General features: G+C 37.1%; 1 protein-coding gene across 1 annotated transcript in view; it reads left to right on the top strand.

Annotated features, from left to right (window-relative positions):
• Positions 1–25,897, top strand: part of FHIT (fragile histidine triad diadenosine triphosphatase) — a 555,478-nt gene that overhangs the window by 62,664 nt on the left and 466,917 nt on the right. The gene's annotated exons all lie outside the window — the stretch shown is intronic.

The following is a 25,897-nucleotide window of genomic DNA, read 5'->3' on the forward strand; positions in this document are numbered from 1 at the left end:
CAGGACAAGCAATGAAGAATGAAAAATCGCAATTTTTCTTTCAAACACTTTTTTTCCCCCAATATTTCAGGATTTGAATGAACTGAGTTCTAAACTGAGTGGTTTGAGTAACATTTATTTGGTTATTGGAGATTTCTGGGTACTTTAAATTTAATTTCTGTGCTAAAAGTAGTTCATTCAATTTCTTATTTACTTGCTGTGAAAAGTGACACCTATGTGTTTAGTCGTGAGTGTTAAACTGATTTATCTCAATAAGCCAGGTAGGCAGAAAGGATGAATCTTTTGTGCTTAGCATTTTTAATTGTTTTGCTGTCTTGCAAGGTCTGACATCCAGATCGTTGAATTAATTCACTGTTTTGAATGATCTTTCTCATCTCTGGGCCTCAGAATTAACCCTGCCTACTGTACCAGAAACAGAAAAGAAAGGACATTTTATTAGTTATTGCAGCATTGTCATTTTGCTTGTGCTGAAACTCTTGCTTATTCTCTGTGCTTACAGCTGCTGGCTGGGCATTGCAGACAACATTATTAAATTACAATTATTGCTCTGTGTCCTGGCATCATGCAATGCTGTGTCAGAGGTGCTGATCACTGAGAAGATTTTCTTTTCAGACGCTGGCACCAATACAACTCTGAGATAATTGGCAAAGTAGTGGAGTTTATTATAAGCAATTGTGGTATTTCTACTTATCCCTGCTTGCTTAAAGAATGACTTCTGAAGTAAAGAAGTGCAAAACTGTGCTGAAAATCTGAGTCTCCTTTGATATAGGAGTAACATGAAATTTTATTTTTCCAATTTCTGAGTTTACAGAGCAACCATAGCAATTTTAAAAGTCGATCTGATCTTTTTCTACATTGTTAACTAACAAAACAAATCAATAGTTAAATATTATATTTACTACTTTTATATTGGTATACTGTATGATAAAGAGGCTTTAGAGCATGGGAAGATCTTTTCTTTCCGAGCTCTGACACGGAGGAGCTGTGTAACTTCGGGTGGAAGGTTCACACTTGGAATGCTGGATCTCATCTCTCACATCACCACCAGGCGTTGCAGCCCTCGTGTGGCTGACAGGTATTGAACTAGTGGATCTGTAAGCAGAGCCAGGGACAGTGGCATGTCGAAGGTTGTAATTAACGAGCTTCATGTTATACTTGGATCCTAGTCCAACTCCTGTTCAAGACAGAGCTGACTTTGACTTGAAATCGAGTTTGTTAAAGCCTTGTCCGTTGGATGTTAAAAATCTCCAGGACTGGGAGATTCCACAGCCTGGGTGGGCAGCCTGTGGAAGGGACTTGTATGTCATCCAGTCCAAACATCTGCTTAAAGCATGATTACTGCCAGCAATAAATCAAGTCACCCATTTGTTTGTTTAGTTAAATTTCTGAGAATGTTGATCTGCTGCCATGCTTAATGCCCAGATGAATCTCCAAATATAGAATTTGTGGCCATTGCTGCTGTTGTTGAAGTTATTCTCAAAAACCTTCAGTGATGAAATTCCCAGGCTGCTTGGGTAGTCTTTCAACCTCTAAAAAAATATATTCTAGTTCTCAAATATCCAAATTTTTCTAGCTTCAGGAGAGGATAAGCTGGTGCAAAAGCTCAGAATGTTGCACTCTGTCTCACCAGCTGGGGAAAGTCTTCTCTCAATGCTTCATTTGCACAAGTGTTTTGCATATGTTAGGAAATTTAAGTGGAGATTTATGCTCTGTTGGGTATATATGAGGCTAATTCTAGCGTAGTTTGTGTTTGATACTTTATGGCATACTGTTTGTTTCTGAGGTCAGTTTGTATAACTCAAAGGCTTAAACACCTGATTTGATGCTCATTAGTGTTGCTTTGTATTGTGTTATTTGGTCAGCTAATAGAGATGTTCATTCTAAGCATTACTATTTATGACTAGTAAACTGACTTTATTTCTGAATGTAAAATTCTTCTACCATATGAAAGAATTTTTATAAAATGATTTATTTTTTTTAAAGTACTTTTTAAGCACCAGTTCCCAGTGGAGAGGGCTTTATGCTTGCACAGCGTTTACCTGCATCTATTCTTTGAAACTTGCATTGTGATGTGTGGTGGTTTTGTGTTTGTGTGATGGTGGTGGTTGTGGTTGTTTTTTATTCCCCCCTCTCTCCCTTTTTTCTCTCCCCCTTGCCCCCATATATTCCTACCTACTCTTTAACAAATAATGGAATTTCTCCAGTGGTGACTCAGGTATACTTTGGATTTTGTTAGTGTTTTCTGTATTTCATGCTTAATCTTTTCAAATGCTGTTATCTGTGTGATATATTTTAAGCTTCCGGGAAGAATAGGACATGTTCGTTTCCACCTGAATAACTTGTAAGAAAATGACTAAGTGGCCTTGTTTATAGACATAAAGCATTGGGTTTTTAAAAAGAATATAAGAACAACAGACCCTGGTTAACATTCTGTGAAAGTTGGCAGATGTGTGTATTTGCAGATGTCTGCAGAACACAGATAATCAGTATTTGGAAGAGGTGTGCAAATTAAAGATCTACTTCACCAGTCATAATTACAGCATTGTAAGGACGGAGTGGCACTGAGAAGTTATAAAGTGGCCTTTAATCTCTTGCACTGGCAATTATAATCTGCTTGTGGTTAAGAGAAAATATTTTGAGGGCTATGTTATACCATTTGTGTGACTGCCAGGGGGGGTTTTCTTAATGCTTTGCTCTGAGATAATAAGCATGTATTGTTTAAGAATTTCTTCAGAGAGAAAAAGCAGCTAAAAGTGTGCCTTATTTCTTGGTGAAAAGTTCATCTGCCACTGGGGTTTGGCTATTGCTCTGAATTCCTTCCTCTCATATTGAAAGACAATGGAGTTTTACGCTTTATATTTTGACATTTTAGCTGCCTGCGTTTTATTGAGGTACTACAATGTCTTATTTAGCATTTTAAAACTAACATCTCTCTCTTCTGGTATCGAGAAAGTGTCTCCATTTTGCTGTTGTGCCAGTTTTAACCAATTATTGTTCTTCAGGGTTTTTAGGAGCAGAAACTTTACTGCATTTTGTAGCACTGCTTTGCTTTTATTTTTAATTTCTATATGCCCCCATCTGAATTGTGATTAATTACACTGGATGAAAATACCAGTGTTTCTAGCACTTAAACTCTTCATTATATCAACAGAAAGCACAAAATGTCAGATTTAATGTTCAGAAGAAGGAAGAAAATACTGAAGTGTTCTAGAAGGGAAAATAATAACTTTACAGAATTGGACAAAATCATGTACTCTACCATGAGACCTGCGGGTAAACTTGAAGTTGTTTTGCCTTCCATTACAGAATGAAATTACTGGTGTTCAGAAACACTGTGTAAATTTCTCAGCCCTTTACAAGGGAATACCAAGAGGTAACATTAAGCAACAACTTGTAAATTTTTCTCTGTGTAAGAAAAGCAACTCCAGCATACCTTCAGGTATAATAAAGTAGGTACTTGACACGTTGTATGAACTATGTAGTGCAATCAGAGATGATTTTCTTCCACCAGAGGATTAGATTTACACGTTACTGCTAAATAGTGCTTCTCTGTGCTTTTTGTTTCCTAAGGAACAGCAAAATTTATAAGTTGCTGTTTAATACCACCTGAAGTGCCAGTTTCATCATAGTGAATTGTGCAATTTGCAAGTGGCTGTTTAATGATGGCCATGGCCCTGTTCTTTCCTTAAGGGGCAGTAAAGCACGTACAGTTGAGAAAAGGCTTTTATTGTGAGCACAGTCCAACATCGCTGACTGTGATGTGGAGAATGTACCACAAATTACCCTGCGGGAAAAGTTGCAGTAGAAGCCGTGGAAATGGGTGATATTGCTGGGGCTTATTCACAGGGGTGGATACTCTGGTTGTTGATGCATGTACAGAACTGTTATGCTGAGGATGCCAAATATTCCACTTCTTGTACCAGTTGTTTCCCATGCTTTGAGCTGACATCTGGGCTTGGGAGACTGTTCTCAGGTGCTCTGGACTGTGTCCATAATTCAGTGGTGGGAGCCAGAATTTCCACTGCAGTGGGTACAAGTAAAGCTGAGTGGAAGAGAAACAAGTTCTGTCCAGAAGGCTGCAAGAGTTAACTGCACATAACTGTTATTAACACAATTCAGTATTTTTAGTCTGCTGAATATTCTGTTTACTATTACTGTTTTCTCTCTGATTACGAAAATAATTAATTCTTATGCTGACTGTTCTGTAAACACTTCAACAATAATTTTTCTCTTGAATGATATTTTCAGCAGCTACCTGCTTTTGTAACAATTGTGGCAATATAGATTGCACTGTTAACATACTAAAGGAACTTCAGAATTTATGTATAAGATATAGTGCTTGAGGTCTTAATAGCTGCAGTTTATTTACATTGATAGTAAATGGGGAACATTCTGAAAAAAATTTTGAATTAGAAACTTGACAAGATTGGGAATCGCTAGTGAGTTTTTCCTTCTCTCACATGAAAAATGACTTTTCTTTTCTATTTAGTTTGCTTTGTTTCTACATAGGCCAAATACATTGAAAACTGGGATGTTCTGAGTAGAGCCTTGGTTTTAGGTTGTAATTCAGGCCATCAGTTAAATATAAGCAGTCTTTAAAACCTCATTTAGTTTTACTAGCTTTCACAGTAATGTTGATAGAACTATTGTCAGCACCTTTGCTGTGTTATTTAAAGTGCTGACACAAAGGAAACCTGAGCTAGATCAAATATAGATTTTTTTTTTCTTTTCAAAAATGCCATTCACTTGTTTCTGTCATGCTTTGATGATTATAGTCAAATAGTTTCAAGCTTATTCTTTTCATTATTTTTCTTTCAGATACAGTTAGTTCAGTTGCACCAGTGCTGTTCAGGAAAAGATGGATTGATAGTGACTCTTCTGTGTCTCTCTTGTGACCATGCCAAAGCATCCAAGACCTTCCCAATCTTGCACTGTGTGATAAAAGCTTTAACCTCCTTTGTTGTTGCTGTGATGCCAGTGCAGCCACCTCACCTACTGCTTTCATTGCATCATTAGTCTTTGTTCCTTTGCTGATTTTCCTTTCTCCTTGTGTCAAACTCAAACTTTTCAATTCTTTGTATTATTTTCCAGTTAGCTGTATTAAAACAAAACACCACAAACACACACACACAAAACCCAAAGAGAAAACAAAAAGAGAAACAGCAAAAAACAAAACACACCAAACAAGTCCCAAACTTAATTCCCTACAAGTGACAGTATCATTAAATGTGCCAGCAGTGTCATGTAATGAAAATTGCTTTCAATTAAAACCCCTGTGATAACTTTTTCTGTTTCAGCTTCTTACCTCAACTGGAATTTTCATCTCTGTTACCTGTTGATCCAGCAAGTAAAAAACTTGTCAGAACATTTTTCTTGACAAAAAATTCAAGAAAAAATGACCCTTCAGAAAAACTTGCCAAATGCTGTATGTCATCCTCCAATACAGACTGTGAGCTATCTCTGGGCTCTTCAGAGGGAATGTCATTGGCTTCAGCGACTGGGAGAAAGGGACACCTTCAGTTGTTTAACTGGAAGGAGAATGTCTTGCCTTGCTGCAGTAGTTTGCACTAAATGTTATGGGAAAGTTTAGGTGATCTGGGGCTGTGAACCTTCTCCAGAGCTGGCTGTCCTGGCGGGAGAAGCTGCTTTACCTCTGCTGTGGGGTTACCAGGTTTTCAGATTTGCTTGTCTGAGCCCTTGGAATGAGCATCGTGGTCAATGTGCTGTTTTGGTAAACGTTTTAAGTTAACCTGACTCAGGAAGAAGTAGAAGACATGCTCTTGTTCTCATTTCTTTTTAAACTTGCAGTTGTACCTGGCATGATACAATTTAATTTTCGAGCTATTTCTCAATATCTGACATTCAGCCTAGACTTGTTCCATTGATTTCAATGGGCTGTTACTCAAACCACTATTGCTGTGAACTTTTACTGTGGTTGTACCTGTTCCCACATTCTTTGGTACGTATCTCCCGGAGTAAATCTGTTGTTCATGCCCCCTGCATAAGCAGACTTGATTTACTGTAAAAGTGCAACTTCTGTGATTCTTAATATCTTTCTTGATCTGAAGTGAGCACCTGAAGAGTCTGGTAGTAGTTAAAATAGGTGTTTTTAACTGGTGATAAAGGTTAGCCTCTAAGTAGACGTTTACAATAGGTTCTGCCAATTAGTTCTAACCAACGTACACACTCCATCTGACAGCCAGGATACATTTGTTGTTGTATGTGCAATTTCCGTACATTGAAGCCTATTGACACCTCTGCCTTGCTGGAAGGTGTCACTCTAGCAGGAAAGCATGACGAAAACCAAACAAAACAGCAAAGAAAATGCAGGTTTCCCTTAGGGCAATAACTTTTGCTTTTATATAGCAGCCATCTTCTGAGAGGACACAGAATACCTCACTAAGCTTTCAAGTTCCTTGTATTTTTTTCTTTATGCAACTTTCCATGTTCCACTCAAAGCATCCAGGGATGTTTTATGCTTTTCTTTCTACCTCACTAAAGCCCTTCTTTGGAGGAACAGTTCCTTTTCTCTTTGTGACCCTTTCTACTTGGCTTGTTTTGTGTAGAATTACAAAGATGGGAGGGAGTCAATACTACTTTTTTTCAACAGAAACAAAATATATTTGTTTCAAGACTCCTGTATTTAAGCAGGCTTGAAAGCAGGAACAGGGAATGTAAGTAAATGCAGCTCTTACAGGCATCTCTTTTATAGACAGTGAGTATTTATCAAGCAAGATAAAAGCCTTGACAAACTTCAACATACATATACAAATCATCTCCTGAAATCTGATTTCTCTCAAGCATGTACTGATCTGAAACATTCTTCAAAACTAGAAAAATGATTTATTCTTGGCTTTTTAGTGCCTCTTTAGAACACCTGCATCAAAATCTCTCTGAAAGATATTCTTTTCACTTTGGCATAATATTACCATGGGAAACAGGAGTGTCACTGGCAGGAGTGATAGACCTGTGGTGTTTTGAAGATAAAAAGGGAAGGCGGTAGTACTTAAACTAGTTTTATTTATATTATGTAAAGACTGATTTCCGTATATATTTATTTTTAAAAATAGATTCCCCTCAAGAGACCATTGGTAAGGATTTGATGAATTTTACCATTTGGGGTGGAGGTAGTGGTGTTGGAAAAGAAGAATGGCAAAGCAGAGCTTCAACAGAACTAAAAACATTAAAAATATTAGTAATAAAATTTAGGTTTTGTACCAACAAACCATTCTAGCATTCAGGATTTTGTGAGGCAGGTGACTTCTAAATACTATTGAAAAATATTTCTGTTGAGACATTTTTATGTTGTTTTGTTCTACAATAGAACGAGCAGAGGTGATGAGAAGCTTTTTTTTTGTTTGTTTAGACAAGCTCTTTGTCTTCCTGAAGGAACATGGAGAATGCTTTTAGGCTAATGTTTCTGTGAAACTCTCATTTTTAGTGATTCAAATGGTAAAGGTCTCATTCCCATGCATGAGAGATGGATCTTGGCCACTGCTGCATTTCCTTGCAAAGCAAGATTCCCCCAGACCGAAGAAGAGACGTGAGGCACTGGTGTGATGGTTGCGGAACTGGTTTTCAATTCTAAACTTGCAGCATCAGCTTGAACAAGGTCACCGTAGGGGTTTGAGAAGCAGAGCAATATTTAGAGAAATTCAAACTGTTTCTGCCATCTGAAACAATGTGAAGTGTGTGCAGGAGAAAAGCTTCCCGAAGCTCTGAGATCAGTGGTATTCGAAAGGCCTAAGAGAGAGATGCACCTTTGAATTTTAATGCAGTGGTTTTATGTATCACATAAGATTACTGGCTGGAAGGTTTGTTATTTGTTGGGGTTTTTTTAATAATGTATGGAAATAACTTCTAGACTCTGCCTATGGCTGCAGATCTGTTAAAATCCTGCTTGGTAAATCGATTTCAGTCTTTTGGGTGAAGGTGTGGAAGTGATTCCAGGTTAAGAGTTTTTGGCTGATTTCCATTGCCAGGCCCTGGGCTAAGAAATTTTATCATTCTTTAAAGTAAAACAAACCAACCTGCGAATCCTTTTCCAAAGAAAATAAATAGTAAGTCAATGGAGACATAATTTGTTTTGTGAATAATTTATTTACCCTTGAGTAAGAAATGCTAATTTTTGGTAAAAAGGTTGCCTAGGTGAGATGGCTACTTATGGGATTCTATTGTTTGTGAATTTAAATACATGTCACTGTTAGAAAAATATAAAAAGTGGCAAATATACCAGGGAAATAACAGAATGTAGGCATAATGGCGTGTGTAACGAAAATTTACTGAGTAATAAAGTAGATATTGACAACACAGATTTCTTTTAGAAAGACGAATGACACATGACATAATGGGAACGCGAAGTGGTAGTGTTTTGTGGTACAAATAAACAACTCCCTTGAGAAACTTGAAGCACCTTGCTAAATGGAGATGTTACTTGTGCTATATTGAAATGCACGTTTTTACTATTCTGCTTTTCTTATGACAGCATATTTATATTGTGGAAAATGCTTTCTTCTTCTCAATGCAGCTACAGCACTGGATGTTCTCACATTGGCATAATTATTCCTCCTTATGAATTACTATCATATAATACTGATTTATATCAGTAAAAATTTCTAGTCTGTGGCTTTCATTGATAAGATCAAGTTAATACCGCATCACTAGTTAACATACTTCAACTTAGAAAACAAATTGTTTACTATTCTGTTGGAGGGTCTGGATAAGAGAAAGTTTGCTGTAGTAGCACCCTTAGGATAAATGCAACTAAGAACTGTACTGTGGCTGCTACAGTTTATTCGATGTGTTACCTGTAGAGTGTGCTGTTTGTGAAATGACAGTTTTCCTTGTAAAAATTGTTTGTGTGCTCAGAATTCTGATGAGTGGTTGCACCTTATTTCTCACATGACTGTGGTAGTTGGGCCAGTGCAGACCTTGTCTAATATATATACAGATTATACAATTTGTCTGAACATCAACTTTAAATTCTGGCTGAAACTGAGGTTTAAATTGATCACCTGTGCTCTTTCTTAAGCTAGACTTTTAAGTCTAGTAATGCTCGTATAATGGCTTTAACAAATAAAGAAAAACACTTAAGATAAAAGAGGTAGCTGAGAGAAAAGGCTTTGGACATAAAGGTTAATAAATATTTAGAAACACTCAGCATTGGTCTAATTTGATTAATTTTGAGCAGGTATATAAAAGCTTTCTCATGCCCTATACAGTGGTTTCTGAATAGGTGGAAAAAAGATCGTTGGAAAGGTTTTTGAAATTACTCTATCTCCTGTGAAATACCTGCTATTTTGTTCTTACTCAGCTCGGCTCTACCAAGCCTGTATGTCTTATTCCTCTAATAGTACATTTATGCCTAATATGTAGATTGTGCATTATGTGAGAAGTTATTGGAATTTATGGAAAGGTATGAAAATATCTTAGGATGATTTTGCATTTGCTCCAGGGTTCTGGAGTTCAAGATCCTGTCTTTGACAGCATATTGAAGAGCTGTTTTTCCAAGAAAAAGCAAGTAACTACATGATCTCCAGGGACACTTCAGCTGTGGCTTAAGCATATGAGCCCTAGATCCATAAAATTATTTGTGCAAATCTTATTTGTATAGGCGCTTAAATATCTACTTGAAAAGCATGATGTAATAATTATCTTTGAAACATTTGGGCTGCAAGAGATGCCAATAAAAGCTGGGAAACAGCAAATGAAGGCTGCAGTCTTGGCCTTATGTTACCCGGCCATAGTGCAGAACAAGATGTTATGTGCAGTTCAGATAAGCTTTCAGTGCAGGAGCAGAACTGCCAGAAGAGGTAATGAGGTTTGCTGAAGATCTTGACAGCACACTACGGAAAATGGCATAGATGGCCTAACACTTCACTGAACATCTGTCAGTGTTTTAAGGGAGTGGATATTTCCATGCCAAATGGTTAAAACCTCTCTCCTCTTAATTAATAATAGCATATTTCATTCTTACCAACTTGAATAAGAAATCCTGAAAGCTGGCTTTCCTTCAATAACGGTTTTGTGAGAGTGTAGAAATTGAGATATACGACTGAGACATTTGTATATTTAATGACATTGTATTCCATGTAATGTCCTAGGTGTCTTAGCGATCTAGGGGAACTGGCACATACCGGCTTCTGAAGGTCTTGCTATGAGTTCACACATTAAATGTTCTAAGATAACTTTCATCTCACCTAATGATGCCATATGTTGTTTCTTTTTAGTGTCTGATCCTTATTTTTGCAGATCTTGGTGCAAAATGCCAACTGCTTAGTAGAGGTCGACAAAATAACCAAGGCAGAATCAACATTCTTCTTTCCAACCACAGTGCTCTAAGTCTTGCGCAGGTTCGCAGACTATCTTTCCTTCTCAGAAAAGCTAATTAGACACTGGTTTAACCTTGCATGTCATGAAAACACTTTGAAGATGTGATTATCAGATTTCTTGAAATCTTAGTTTGTTTACAATTGCTGATGCATAGGATGTAGGTGAAGATGAGTGGAGATCCAGACTGGCAAGAATTAGAAGTGTCTACTGTTATGTTATAAGCACTTTTACCTGCTGCGTTATTCTCCCAGAAGATACAGCAGGCATGTTGAACAAGCAGAATAGTTAAAAAATACATAGACATGTAAAAAATTAAATTATTATGTGATAGAGAGCAAAATCAAGGGAGATTGAGTTGATTTCCTGACTGCCTGTTGGCTTCAGAGACTTAAAAACGCTACTACTTCTTACCTACCCATTCTCCTGGTTCATTAGTTTGCTTATGTGAACCACAGGATCTACATTTCCCCTTTGTTCAATGTTAGTGAAAAGTGTCTGTAGCGTAAGAGTAACGTGATGCTTTAGCAGTCTTGCTGTTATTTACGATAATAGTAAAGCTTCTATAGATTAAAAAAAAAATCAGGAAATTTGAACCTGCAGTTCTAGGAATTCGAGTGAAAGAAATAAACAGTTCCACCTGGCTCTTCTCCCTCTCCCCCAGGATGGGCATCTTCTCCCATCTCATCTTTGCTTATCACATGCTCTCTGCTTTTACTTATCTTAGGGATGACAGATGCGATGGATGTGCAAAGAGTTCAGAGTTATTGCCAGGCTTTTTAAGCTTTTTTGGCTAAATATAATCCTTTCAAACATTTCTTTCTTTGTAAATTATTTTTCAAATTACAAATAACAGCAATAAAAAGGTTCATTAACTAGTTTGAAAATGTGCAATACCAGATCATGCTGATTTGCTACCCACAGGATGTCATTTTCATCTAAAACTAGCTAGGAGTCTTGAGTAAATTACAAATTTTTTTTCTGTATTTTAATTAATATGAGCTACGTTTAATGTGTCTCACCATGACTTTGCCAGCAACCTGATTTCTTTTTGTTTTTAAATGACACCTTTAATATGCTGTCCTATTGGTGAAGGAACTCAGTCCTTTACAGGATGCCTATCTTAGGAACAAGGTTTCACTGGTATTTGTGGAGGGATTTGTTGCAGCCATCAGTGTAAAGATGTATTGTGCTTTGTATGTTATATCATTCTGAAAAATAGCAATTGCTGATTTGGACTGCAGTAATGTTCTGAGTTTGCAAGCTGCTGGAATGTCCCTAGGTACTAGCGTGAACTGGGGACATGCCCAGGTTTATCTTTTTGCCTTATTTTCTACTCTTGACATCTGAAAGCTTCATAGACATCAGTGAACTGGCCATCATTAGAGCCACAGAAAGATCAAGTGATGTGTGAAAAACTAGTTTTGAAGTTTGTGACACAGCAGAGTAATGAACTCAGGTAACAAGAGTCTCAATCTAGTGGCTAGATGGTAAAATCATGCTTGTTGAATAAGGTCTGGAAAGAAATTTTATGTGAAGTGTAAACTCCATTTTTTTAATAGTTCATAGATTTCTAAGCAATTTCAAACCTCACAGTTATCTCTAATATAATTAGAACTTTTTTCTGTGAAAGGGGGCAGTTCAGGAAATAAACTTCTCTAGAGATACATAAAGGAATTAAAAGAAAAAAAAGAGGAAAATAAAGTATGCCTTGGAGCAGTCACTGGGGAGACTATAATTTATATTTAAGGTAATTGTGGAAGGTAGTAGAAATGAGTTTTAAAAGATTTGATACTATTGTCTGTTTTCTCAGACTTCATGCTGGCGCTGATGACAACTGCTTCATTGAGATTATTGGTTGGAATTTTAGAGCTATTTATAAGTAATTTATGAACAAACCAAATGGTAGCATACCCATATCTGTGCTTTGTCAACAAACAGGCTTACAGGAATATACTGACTTTCTAAACTTAAAATACTTAAAGACAATCCTTAATGAAAATGTGGGCAACAAATTTATTTCATACTTTTGTCTCCAAGTTACACCTCTGTACTCCTGTGGGTGAGTTTTCAATTGGAAGATTTACACAAAAACAATTGGAAATAGATGTTGTGTCAGTCTCCAGATTTCCTGGGTGATTTTTAAAAAATCAGTTTGGTGGTTGTTTGGTAGCATGTATTTCTTTCCTTCCTTTCTATATGTATCTTTGTGGTCTCATTGGTGTGATTCTAGACCTTCAGTTTATTCATGTTCTTTGTGGTTTTGCTGTTGTGCTGTCAGGTGACTGGTATGAGACTTAGATCTTTCCTACAGTTTTGTGAACCACTGTAAATGCTTTTTTGCAAGTATAAATTCTTGGGCATAATCATCTTGTTTGCTTCAGTTACAAATCCATTGGATTCATAAAACGTGAACTCTTCATCAGCAGTTAACCATGTTGGCTCACGGTAGGGTTCCTTCCTGTTAGTATGCTGAGAAGAGTCTGTTAGGATTAGATTTAGGACTATTTTCTGAATGGGTAAATAACTCTTTGCATCTTATTTAGATCTTTAATTCTATGTCTCCATTAAATGCATAGGATGCAATTAGCTGTGATTTTGTTTGTTTGTTTTGGTTGTTGTTGCATTCTTGAAAATATATACATGTGTTTCAAGGCATATAACTCCTCTTTCTCCTTTCCAGCCCTGTCCTCCTAGCCCCCCCCTAAAAATCATAGAAACACTCCAGACGAACTCTGAACTGCCAAGTAGATAAAAGTACTTCAGACTTGGGATGAATCTTAAAATAACTTATTCTCACTATCTTCTTTACTGAAGATATGTGCAATCACCTGTACTGTATCATCTCCTATTTGCCTGCTGCTGCACAGTTTCTCTGATGTGGAAATGTCTGATGGAAAAGAAATTTAAGATTGTTGTCTTTTTACTGCATAGAAATATACCTGGACTTTTACAAAGCTTTCAGAAAATTATTTGCAGTCCATTTAGGAAAACCGGCTGAGTAATAGATAAGTCAGGTCTTTGCTTGTCCCAAGTATCCTTGAAAGTAAAGAATGCAAAAGGCTGAATTTTCTACTTGAATTTAACAGCTGTGGTTGTTCCACAGTGAGCACTGAAAAAACTACTGCATATTTTTCTCCAGATCTTCTTTGCTGAGATGATAATGAGGACTGTTGAGGGCATTGATTTTGATAATATAAAATGATAATTTTACTTTTAAGGTAAGACACTGTTTCAGGGATCAGTTTCTGATCTGAGCTTTCTTTTGTTACTCTGTCACAAAAATAACAGTATTTTCAGCTTTCGAGACTTAAGGATAGATTAGATCTTGCCTTTCTGCTTTTATGTAATCAGGTCCTATATTCCTCTGGAGGGAAAGGAGAATCTTAAACTCTGGGCTGACAAGTTGTATGGATCCAGTGGTTAAGCGCACAGTGGGGAAGGAAATGTGTGTGTATGTGCATGTTCTATATCTTTCTTCTTGTGCCTCCTTCCCACTAGAAGGTCCTTTATCCAAACTTGAGAGCCTTGTGTTGTGAGAAAGGGAAGCTTGGGGCTTTTTTGTGGCATTTATCACTTGTGTACATGATTTCTAATTTCTAAGTATGAAAGGCATAAATGAACAGGTGAGTGCCAGGTGAAGCTTTCTAATGAATTCCGATTTATAGACTGTATGTCCATCTGTTAAGACCTATGATGAAGTCTTGTGCTCTCTTGGGAAACCATCAAGATTAAGCTTTGATGCAGACTTCAGTTTTAGCAGAGCATGATGAAGGCTGTTTCATCTGGGTACCGTTTTCCTATTTCAAGCAGTTGTCTGGATACTTTTCTAGGTAAAAGATGAGCGTGATTTGTGTAGAGGTTGTGGTGTGGAAACCTCTTGGTTTCTGAATTTCTTGGTTTATCTGAAAAAAAATTCTATTTGAGTGAAGCTTGAGATACGAACTCTCCAAAAGAAGGGCCAACCAGGGAGTGTATGGTATGAATTACGTATTTCCATAGAGATTTTGTCTTGGGTTAGACAAGGGCCAAATGTGCTTCAAGTTGCTCAAAGACCCCTTAATTATCTTAACTGGGAAAGCACAACTTTGTGATGACAGGTCTGAGATTTGTAAAACTCTGTAGAAGATTCTAGAACAGATATATAAGAACAAAGAATAGGAATGAAGTATATTGACATCAGATTTTGCTGGGGAAGGTGTCCATCTAGATATTGTCAATCAGTGTAGATTTAATTCCTATTAATCAAAGTATCAAACACTGCTCAGAGGAAATAAATTTTAAGTCTTTAATCTTCTGAAAAATAGCTCCTCCTAAAATGGAGGATTCAAAAAACCTAACAAATTACTGTGTAGTGTTCAAATGGTCTACACGCTTTATCTTCAATGTAGATGAAGTAGAAGTCTCAAGAGGGGTAGCAGAACTTTCTGTCATGCTATCTACTACCATAAATTCTAGAATTCTATACAGAGGTGCTTGGTAATGGCTTTCACCTATTCACTTCTTTCTCCAGTCTCTTCCCTAGCTTTATTGTTACTTTTAAAATTTTTTTACTTAACCTCAGTCCTGTAAGCTTTTTTCCTCTTCTAGATTCCAGCTTCAAATCTGGTAGTCCTCTAGTTTGCTTCATTAGCTTTTTGGCTGCTAGTTTGCTTTTCTTTGGTCCAGTACTGTTTCTCGTTCCTTATTTTACAGGATCTGAATTTTATTTCAAGATTATTGTGTCCTCATTAGACCCCAGTTTCTTCTCATGAGTGATTTCTCCCTGGCAATTGTGGTATTTACTGGGCTGATTGCTTTTTAAAGGCTCTAGATTTCAGTAATATCCAGGGACTTCTTGAAGGTAGAGGTGCTACCAACTATTTTGCCTTTCCCTTCCTCTCACCCAGAGCTAATAGGGAAGTGGGTAAAATGTAAAAGTGGGACTGTGAGCAACAAAAACTTCCACAAGGATTTAGCAGAATTTCAGGAAAAAAAGTAGCATTTTTATAGTGGAAAACTACTAAAGGTTTGAAGTCTTCCTCTAATCTGAATCTCTTGGAGTGAATGGGATGTCTTGAAGGATGGAACATAGAAGATGTAATATTTTATATCACCTGTTCCTCAACTTTCTTCTTTTTTTCGTCTCCTCCCCCAGTTTCCTTCCTGCTGTATATTTTCCTAGGTGTAAAATATTTAAAGATTCTTAAAGTTCGGGGCAACTTTGATTGACACAGTCAATGCAGAGTGCTAACAGAGTTCAGAGGAGCTTGGGAATGGTAAAGAAAAGACTGTGTGGGTGAACAGTTTTCTGTTACAGTTGATGGCATTCACACTGAGAAAATAATTTAACAGATACACTATCAACTGTTTTTAGATATTAGAAGTAATCAGGTGTTGTGGAACATCTCTATTGTTGGAAGTATGAGGGAGGAGTGGTGTTCTGCAGCAGTTTCTTCTTCCCTTTGTCTGTGTAAAGATAATGTAATGGCAGCTCTCGCTTCTGGGTTTGTGGTCAATGGGAGAAGGTGGTAATGTACCCTTCACCTAGAAGCCCTCAAAGTACAGTTATCATTCAGTGTTTTTGATGAGTATTTCACTGTCTATTCCCGCGTGTTTGTGATTTTTAAAGTATGAGTGAAAATAACGTGGACTTAGAGAAATAACACTGATTATTTAAAGAATCACTCATAAAATATCTCTCTGGGAATTTGTGTTCCAGTAGTTTAGCATTACTGGTTATTCTCTCCTCGCGTAGTCTACAGATGATTTTAGAAATCTGAAGCCGTTATTCTTTTCCTGTCTGATGTAATTACCAGTACAAGGAATAATCTAATTAGAAGACGAGAAGGATGCATTCTAATTGTTCTAATAAATTATGTCAATGCTTTATGCTCGCAGTCAGGTTTAGTAAGAAACCATTTGACAAAGTGACAGCTTGTCTTATAGCACTAGCACAGATAACTTCAGTTTTCTCTGACTGAAGTTTACTGGTAGTAGATTTGGGATCCTCAGATGCATTGTAGATTCTTAAAAACTTTCCCCATCGAGTATTGGTAGTGCCAGTAAACTGTTCTGTGTTTCATTGTTGGGGAAATCAGGTGACTTCCTAACGTACCCCATGCAGTTCCTAAATACTGCAGCAGGACAAGGAACAGTCATTCAAATAAGACCATTCTGAAAGATCCACTACTAAAATATTTAATGCTAGCCCAGTCTACCCACTGAGTCTTTTCCAAGATGTGTAACTGTACCTAAGACAAAGTGCACTTGGATACTGCGCAGATGTTTAATCCGTTTTTAGCTGTTGCTATTCCTTTTCATGGATTACAGCCATTCTAGTCTGCTCTGCAGGACTGTAGAGTTGAATCTTTATAATAGCCACATGCATGCTTCTGATGCCTGTAGAAAACTGTCAGTGCCCCCGCTTCTGTCTAATGGTTGGAGTGGCACTGCTGAGCACGTGGGTGTACGGTACCATGTGAGGATCTCAGGGTGCCCACAAACCTGCCAGGCTGGGGTAATTAACCCAGGACTGAGTTCTTCACTTAGAATTAATAAGACCATGTTTATGGCAACAGGAGAATGACCTGTGAACATTAAAACCACACAAAATGGAGGAATTGATGATGGGGTTGGGGAAGGTGTTCAAATGGATTTTAAGTATATTCTATTCAACTTTTCATATTAGAAATTTATCTTCCCTGCATACCATTCTTTCTGATGGTGTTTTCAATGCATTTTCATTTGCTGACAAAATATTTCTGGCCACTTAAGTCTAATAGGTGCTCTCTCTTTCTCCAAAAAGACATGGAGTACTCAGTTCTCACTAAACTGATCTCTGCATTCACTCTTAATTAGATAAGGTACTGAAGGTGGCATTACTTTTTGTAGTCTCATTATGTCTCCAGGTCAGAGATGAATGTCTGCATCATCTATGATTAGTAGCATTAATGGGCTATTTTACTTTTAATTGTTGGCAACAATGGGTAACAAGAACTCAGACTACTAATAAATGCTTTATGATATAATTTAGAAACCTCTTCTCTAGACTTCTGCTCTTCTATTATTATTTTTTTAGATGAACACAAGGTACAAGTAGAATTATGTCAGCCATGCCTGAACTGCTGAGGCTTAGTAAATATGTAATAAATAAAGACTATTAAGATCTATTAAGAGATTTAAGATTGCTTAACTTGGCTCTGAACACTGTGTTCAGACTTAGACTTCACAGTTGGAAGGCCTGTCCTGACTAATCAACAAAACACATTAACCAGGCCTTTAAAAGTTACAGTGATGATAAATAAGGTGGTGAAAGTTTGAATGACAGTGAGTCAAAGTAGCAATTGTTGTTATCCCATACCACGTTAGTTCCCTGCATTGGCTATGAGACATGTATAGGAGGGATGTAAAAGAGATGTGATTTAAATATTTAAGTAAAAACAACATTGGTAAAAGTTACATCCATCTTTCTGATGGCTGGACAAAATTGCACTGGGTTACTGTCTATCTCTGTGGGCTGTGTGGCATCCTGCTATTAAATAGTCTTTCTTACTGTGTGTGTGAAGAAGTACCTTGCCATTCATTTGCCTAATCTAAAATTCAAATGCTCATTGCAGTGTGCAGCTGCATTAGGAGTACTTAGACAAATTAAATGATTCAGTACGGTAGCTTTGAAGAATCTAATTTCCATGTGGGGAATCATTTTTTATCATCTGGCAAAAAGACAAAATGGGAATTTTATGTTGGCTGCTTGTTTAGTAACGTTTATGTTGCATGGGGTTTACTTGGTTGTTAATGCAAACTCAAAGCATGGACCTTTTATTTAGCTCATAAATGCTAAACCAACATTACAGATTTTTAATGCATGTACAGATACTAATTTGTCTACTCTGTTCTGAACTTCTCCTTTGCATACAGGTTACTCTGAGGTCTGCTGGAGAACTCTTGCATTGATGCAGTTCTGAACCGTGATTTTATTTGTGATTTGTACCCAGCTGCCTCTGTAGTGCCATTATGGTTTGTAACATAATTATGCATGTACAGCATTTAAAAGTATACATGCGGTGGATATGATACTTGGAAAATACCTACGATATATTCAGTGTGTCAATAACTGTTTTGTTGTCACCTTGTTTTGCTGTCAATATTTCTAAAACAGACTAATTCATCCCTTGAAAAGTTTGTCTCTTTCCAGTAAAGAAGCAGGCCTTTGGTAACCATTACTATTTGTTTTGGAATCCTGAAAATTTACAAACTTAGTGAGAAAATGGTATCTAGGCTGCATCTTCAGCTATCAATAACCAGTATGGACAAGTTGAGTGAAGTCGCTTCAGGGATTAAAACAAATTCTGTGAGTGGCTCCAGCAGGTCACTGCCTCAGGCTCCCTGGTGGATGAACACAGGTTGTAACAGCAGTTCTGAGGAAGAGCTGCAGAGCTGCTGCTAAAAGAACTCTCCTCCTTTGTTCATATTTTCTACCTAACCTCAAGAACCTCAGATGTCATTCTTTTATTGCATTCTTTTTGGAGAAATGTGGGCTGCTTTGAAGTTAGCAGAAGCTTTGCCACTGGATCTAGGAGATCTGCAATTCATTGCTATGTATCGTTTAGTTCATGGATATAGATTGCAGAACAATAGATTTTCTGCCTTTTTGTTTGTTTGTTTCAGCGTTATAAGGGGAATAAGGAAAAAAATTAACTCTCCATAAGGCAGCTATCAATCTGAAGTTTTTTGTGGGTGAGCAGGGAGGTGATCAGTGCTACGACATGCTGCCAACCTGCTGTAGATTCTTTATAGGCTCTTAGAAAGCTGGTGTGTAATTAACCTTTGCTTGAAATTATTCTCTTAACTAGAGAAGAAACCTCCCCACGTAAGTGTGAAAAATATAATGGACATTTCTAAATGCTTCTTTCCTTGAACATTTTGTGGCTTATTCCCAAGTGAAATCAAAAACCATCAGGGCAGCAGCAGTCTGATCAGTGTATTTGAGACCTTGGGGTTTCTGTACAGCCTTCCATTTTACATACAGGCCAGAAGTGTATCTGCTGCTTTATAGTGTGTAGCAAAATACAGTCTGGAATCTCTGGTGTAGCCAAGACATGCTTTTAGCTAAAGAAAGATTTATTCAGGAAAAAAAGGCATGAAATTCAAAATCCATTAGGTAGTTCCAAGAATGGGTTTAAAGTAGTGGATGTGGGACCACATGCTGACAGAAGCTCTATGTCTGTGAGGTTATCAGCTCAAGTTCTTAACTAGACACTTCAGTCATAACCTTTGGGCAAATATTTGTCGAAACATGAAGGTTTTGTTGGGTTTAGCCTGGTTCCTTTTAGCTGATTCTAATCTCAGTTTCTCTTCCAGTGAATGCAAGCTGTCAGGAATTTTAGATGTTTTTAATATGTGACTCTGGACTTAATGGAAACTATCCAGAATGTAGGAGAAAGTGACACTTTGAAGTTTTTCACCTTGTTTGGCCAGGATTCTGGGTGTTAGCTTTTTTTTTTAAATTCACATTTCTCTCTGCTAGCTGAGGAATAGCAGGTACTTATTTATCTTACTGAGCCAGACTCAGCAGGATTCCTGGGAGCTGTAGGTTCAAAGTTCAGCCTAGAAAGTTATGCGTGCGAATCTCCATTTCCTGCATTGACTGCATGTGCTCGGGAATGTATTATGTGGTTTTCTGGTGTGGTAAGGGGCATGGGTGGTTTTTTTTGTGTGTGTGATAGTGCTTTCTGTCTTTTCGGTAAATAAAAAAGTGTATAAAGATGGCGAGAGAATAGATAGAAAACTATTTTTAAAAGTGTGAATAGAATTCCAGGCCTTTCACATGAGAAGCAAGACAAAGCCCCAAAACTGGAGGAAGATGAGAAAATAGGGCATGGGTATGTCTCAAGGCGATGAATCTTTCATGTCTTTTTCTTTGGTTTACTGTGTTCCCTGGCTATTGGGCTTGCAGCAAATCTGGGGATACAAGTATGTGTGTCTCATTCAGTTATCTACTTTTTGGAGAAAATGTTTTTCCCTAAGTATGGTCTCCTTGTAAATGCAGCAGTTTGATATTATGCCTATTAGGAAAATAGTGGTCTGGGAAGTACAAGCTGAGTCCTGCCCTTCTACAAACAAGAGGAAAACTCATCATTTTCACAGGCCAAGCTTTATAACTTTCTTGCAACACACACTCTGAATTCAGTGGGCTTCTTTGTGTTGTTGGCTTTTCTTTACAGAGACTTCTGAAATGCAGGAATTTTAGATGAAATTTGAAACAGCCGTGCAATGGTCAAGGCAAGGATCAGACCAGTTCACTGTCCTGCTAATATGTGATGACAGTTTTTGCAAATTTGCCGTGTTCAGTATTTATGCACTGTTCAGCACAAGCCGAGTACCTTAAACAATACACTGTTGAATATTGTAACAACTCCCAAATTTGTCTTCAACAATTTTCGACAGGTCTTTATCTTCCCATGAAAGATTTTTTTTTAAAAATGCTGTGGCAAAAGGTAATACTGGAAAAACTTTTACAACAGAAAGTATTTTCTTGCTTTTGTCCTGCAGACCTAAGCGTTAGGTGTAAAGGTTCTGGACACAGACTCTTCCAAAACGTAAGTAGTTTGGTATTCCCATCCTTTTGACATTGCCTAAACACTCAGTTCAAAAAGCTTTTTTGTATTATCTTCAAGAATTAGAATTTTAGGATGGTTTCATAGTGACCATATACTCATTGTGTTATAAAAAGACCTGTCTTGAGGCATGGCAATAAACTGTTATGAGGTTCTTCCAAATGGTTTTGAAATTTCTGTATCTCCCAGCTTTCCTAAATTTTACCCAGATGTCTGATAAACACAACATTTCAAGCAGTATACTAGCCTTGGCAGACACTAAATTCAGCAGAATGTAAATTACATCCAATGTTTTTTATATATTCTCTTGGCATTTTTCTCCTTCTGTAGACTCAGCACACTTTGTTACCCCAATGAGTCCCATTTACTAGTAGGCTGGAATTCAACTGCATGAGATACTGTTTAAAAAAATCTCAAGCAGCTCACCGGAAACTTTTGATATTATAAAAATTACTTGCTACTTTATTTCTTTATGGTTTTCTCACTTGAACTCTGTATTATAGTTGGGTTTTTAGCATCACTAAACTGTGGCACTAGCTGTGAAATGAAGTATCTATACTAAAGTCTGCTCTAGCAGAAGCTGCTCTTAAATGACTTCTGTTAACACCTGACACTTGAAGGATTGTGCATAAGGATTTTAAAAAATTAATTTCAGTTTTCAAACAACTATTCTGTGTTTTCAGCTTGGTCTGAAGTCGTCTCACTCTCACACAATGATAGAAACTTTACGAACGTTTTAATTTCTCAAGGTATTTTCATTTTTCATGTTAGATACTATAGGTTTGACAAGCTGCATTCTCATAAGTTGAATTGCTGTGGCACTGAGTAATCAGCTGCGAACCAGGACCCACGTTGAGAGCTGTCCTACAGACCTATGGGGGAAAAGTTGTCTGATCCAGAGAGCTCAAGTCTGCTAAGTGCAAGGCTGGAAGCCGTCAGTACAGCTATTGACATGAAATAGGTGCGAGTTTCGAAGCACAGAAATAAGATGCTGGTCAGCTTGCTGGGAAGTCTTAAATTCCCAAACCCTTACCTGCTGCTAAGGGTTTTGTAGGTATAACATATAGGCAAAGTGAACTTACAAGAAACCAAAGAGGATTTTTTTCTTTTTCAAGACCTATTAAGCAGCTCTCATTCCTGAATTGCACTGGATTGCTTGGATACTCTGCAGCTAATTCTCTCCTTTAATGACTAGTGGACATCACCTGAACAGAAATGAAGGTTAAATCCTGCCTGAACTAGCTTAACTAATACAGACCCCCATTAGCTGTTAGAGGTGTCTGTGATTAGCCTTCAGTTTAGCAATTACAGAAAAATGTTAAATGCTTCCATTTGACTTTACAGAGCAAAAGCAATTTCAAGTGTTGTCTGCTTGCTAGTGAGTCATTGAAATAATCTAGTGTTGCATATCGTCATAAAAAAGAAAACCCTGAGACTAGCACTATGAGTAAAGCATATGTTAAAACTGCCTCTGTGAGTAGTCTTTGGGTTTTGATTTTCTCAGAGTGAGCTACAATTATCAGCTTTTTCTTAGGAAAGAAACACTGAAAGATCTCTAGTTAAATTTAAACCTTCTAGCTGACATCTTTGCTGTGCATATAAGTGATGGACTGAATAAATGTCCTAGATGGGTTTGGTGAGTTATGTTTACTCCATCCTCACAGTTGGGAATGTCTGCCTGGGGAGGGAAGAAGGTTATGTTGTAGGCACTTGCAGTGTTTTTGTTAGATTTTTGATGCAAGATGTAGTATTAAATTAGTGACAAGTTCGAAAGACTGGAATTTGTTAGGAGATACTTCGTAAATCAGTAAAAAAATAAAATCATCTATGGCAGGTAGCATGACACGGTTTCAGGAGAGCTTTTAGCCTTTAGGCTCCTGTCTCATACTTCTGTACATGTTTCTCAGTGTTGTGGAGCTGTATTTATTCTTGCTGGGACTTAATAAAATAGGATGCACCAATGTCAGTATTAATGAAAATCCATCCACATTGAAATTCAGATATCCCAGATATAGAATATATCTTACTATAAATCACTGGCAGGAGTATAAATCTTAATGTTATGGATGTGTCCAAGGATGAAAATATTGACATGAATTTTAAAAATCAGCAATATTTGAAACAAACAAATCCTTCTTGTTACTGCTTTTTAAAAAAAATGATGGAATATGATTAGTGCCATTATCTGGACATGCTTATGTAACAGCTTATAAATACACATTAAACCCTTCCTAGAGAAGATACAGTCTTTATTCCAGTGATCTTAGTAAATTACTGAGATGACAAATTTAGGAAAAAAAAAACCAACAACCTGTAACCCTGATAAAGGAATGTCTGTTTCTCTCTTCAACATTTCAAATGCCAAATCTATCTAAAAACTTCCTGATAGATTTATAAAATTTTTACTTTCTGCTTTGATTTTTCTGTACTTTTTCTTTGAGCCCCTGTTATATCCTCAAAGAGACACAGTAATTAATGATAATTGCTATTTTGTTGCTTTAGGTTATAATGAAAAACTCACTAAAATAATCAGGTTTCTTGCTGCTCCTTGTTTAAAAGGCTGTCCTGAGTTCTGCCCTGTAAACCTGAGCCTAAAACCCTTTGGTTTTTAAATCCCGTGTTCTTTGTTCCAAAGAATCCAAATTGCGGACCTTGAAGTCACACCACAGAATAATAATTCATGAAACTGAGGACCTATGGAGTTTTAGTATAATGAGTTGAAATCCTGCCTGTAACCTTTGACGGTTATTTTCAAGTATCTTTCATGCGTCTGTCCGCTTTAGTCTTAAATAATGATTCTAAGACATATGCTGAGGAACGAAATGTGTGATGTCAAGGAAGGTCAAATAATTGAAATATTACTATAGTTCTAAAACATACCTGAAATATGTTCAAGTATAAGGCTTCTTAATTAGCAGATGGCCAGGCTTTTTGTTAATGTCTGTCTCTGTCAGTCTCTTCAAAGTGTTGGCTTGAAAACTGGTGTTTATACACTCTATGTAGATACATATGGATATATATGTCATATCTAAGTTGGTCTCTAAAGTTGTCTTTATGCTGTCAAATTCCCTTTCTGGAATAATGTGGGGATGCTTTTTTGCAGGGTAAAGAATAGAAGGCTTTTAATGGGATTAGGAAGGAAGACAAAATATTTTGGTGCTTCCTTTTATGTGATGAGGAGAATTTTCTTTTTTATTAAGATTTCTTTTAATAGCTTAGATTCTGTAATTATAATGGCTTTTGAAAGAGCTGTATTAAATCACCTAGCCATGAATGGAAAAGAAAAAAAAAAAAAGGGCAAACTATTCATTGCTGGAACACCAATGAAAGCAGCCATGGATGCTCAAGTGAAGTTGATCTGAATGCTTATGCCAGTGCATTTTATCCTTCCTTGCTGAAGGCTGCAGGTTTTGTAACAAAGGTGGGCTTTGCTCTCATTTCAAACAGTAAAGCATGTGCACAGTAATCTCTGCAGAGACCTGGCACCCTGTAAAATGATCCCCTTCTGTTTGAATGGCTTTGTTAGATGTCCCCTTCTAGCTGAGGAAAAAGAGAATCCGCATTTATCTTCCTTCCCTTCTTCTTGGCAATGGTGAACACTAAAAGCTGCATGTGACTCAGTGTTGGTCCCTGCTGTTGGGTCATGGAGACTCTTCAGGACATGGTGTATGGACTATTCTGTATTCATAGAGTATTTAGGACAGGAGGATCCATTTTTGCTTGATTCTTAGCCACTAATAACATTAAACTGGTTAAATTACTGAAAATAAAAATTAGGACTCAAAACCAGGCAAAAAATTGCTCGAACTGTTAATGTTGTCAAAGGTAACATTAGAGATGTGTTCCTGAAGAAATATTTTGGTTTCAAGGAATCTGCTCAAGGAGTGTTGTGATGTTTTGACCTTCCTTTGAGGATTGCTACTGGAAGGATTGATAATTTGTGCTTTTCTCCAGATTTGGTTTCCCAGAATTGTTAGTTATTAACATCCAATTATCCATGAGTTAGTTCTATTCTTATTTTTCCTTGGAGGTACTTTCATCACCTTCTCAGTCTTGGGAAGTTTGTTTGGTTTTGTGTTTTTTAGTGCAGATCCTGGTTTAGATATGGTGCTCAGAAATGCTGAAACTTGTCAGCTGAGGATGTTGCTCTGGCAAAGACCCAAGGGGTCTTTTCTCAGGACATTTTTGATTAGGTCTCCAAACTCATACTCTGGCTGTCAACTCCGTCACTTGCTAATTCTCATCCAGGTACTAGTGCTAAAGTGAACATTCTAGGTGGTCATTAGCAGTCAAGTATATCAAGTCAAGTCCTTAAGTTTTAAAATACTATGTCCCTACCAACCAGAATTTGTACTCTATTCAAGCCTTTTTTTGTGCATATTTTTGCTGTGCACATTGTTGTTAACTTTTTGTTTGCATTTGAGAAAAGTGCTTTGGAAGAATACAAAACCAAGTATGCATTTCTCCATTCTTATTCAACAACAGTTGATCTCAAACACTGGAATTACATTTCTGAAACCAAATATTTCCTCTTTATAGATGCTTATGTTACTTTTGCGAAACCATAAAGGTTTTATTGGATGACAGTAAATCATATTGATGGCAACAAAAAATGGGCGAGTTACTGATGTGGAAATGACTATCCCACAAAATGTGCACTTGGACAGAGTTATTTAATAGAACCAACGAACTACTACTTAAAGCACTTTCCAGTGTTAAACTCTCTGTAGCCTGACAAAATGCTACATTAGTTTAATTCTGTTCATGGTGGCTTTGTACTTAATCTTAGAGAAACCTTCATGTCCCTAAATTACAATAACAGTGTGGATTGTTGCATATATTTGTCTTCTAAATATTGGCATATGTCTTACTGCAGGCTCATATTTCCTAATAACTCATAATCAAATCACACTTGGAAAAGGGACTTCTGAATTACTTGGCTAGAATGCAGTCATAGGTTTGGCCTTACT

Source organism: Caloenas nicobarica, chromosome 11, assembly GCF_036013445.1.
Source record: "Caloenas nicobarica isolate bCalNic1 chromosome 11, bCalNic1.hap1, whole genome shotgun sequence".
NCBI classification, from domain to species: Eukaryota; Metazoa; Chordata; class Aves; order Columbiformes; family Columbidae; genus Caloenas; species Caloenas nicobarica.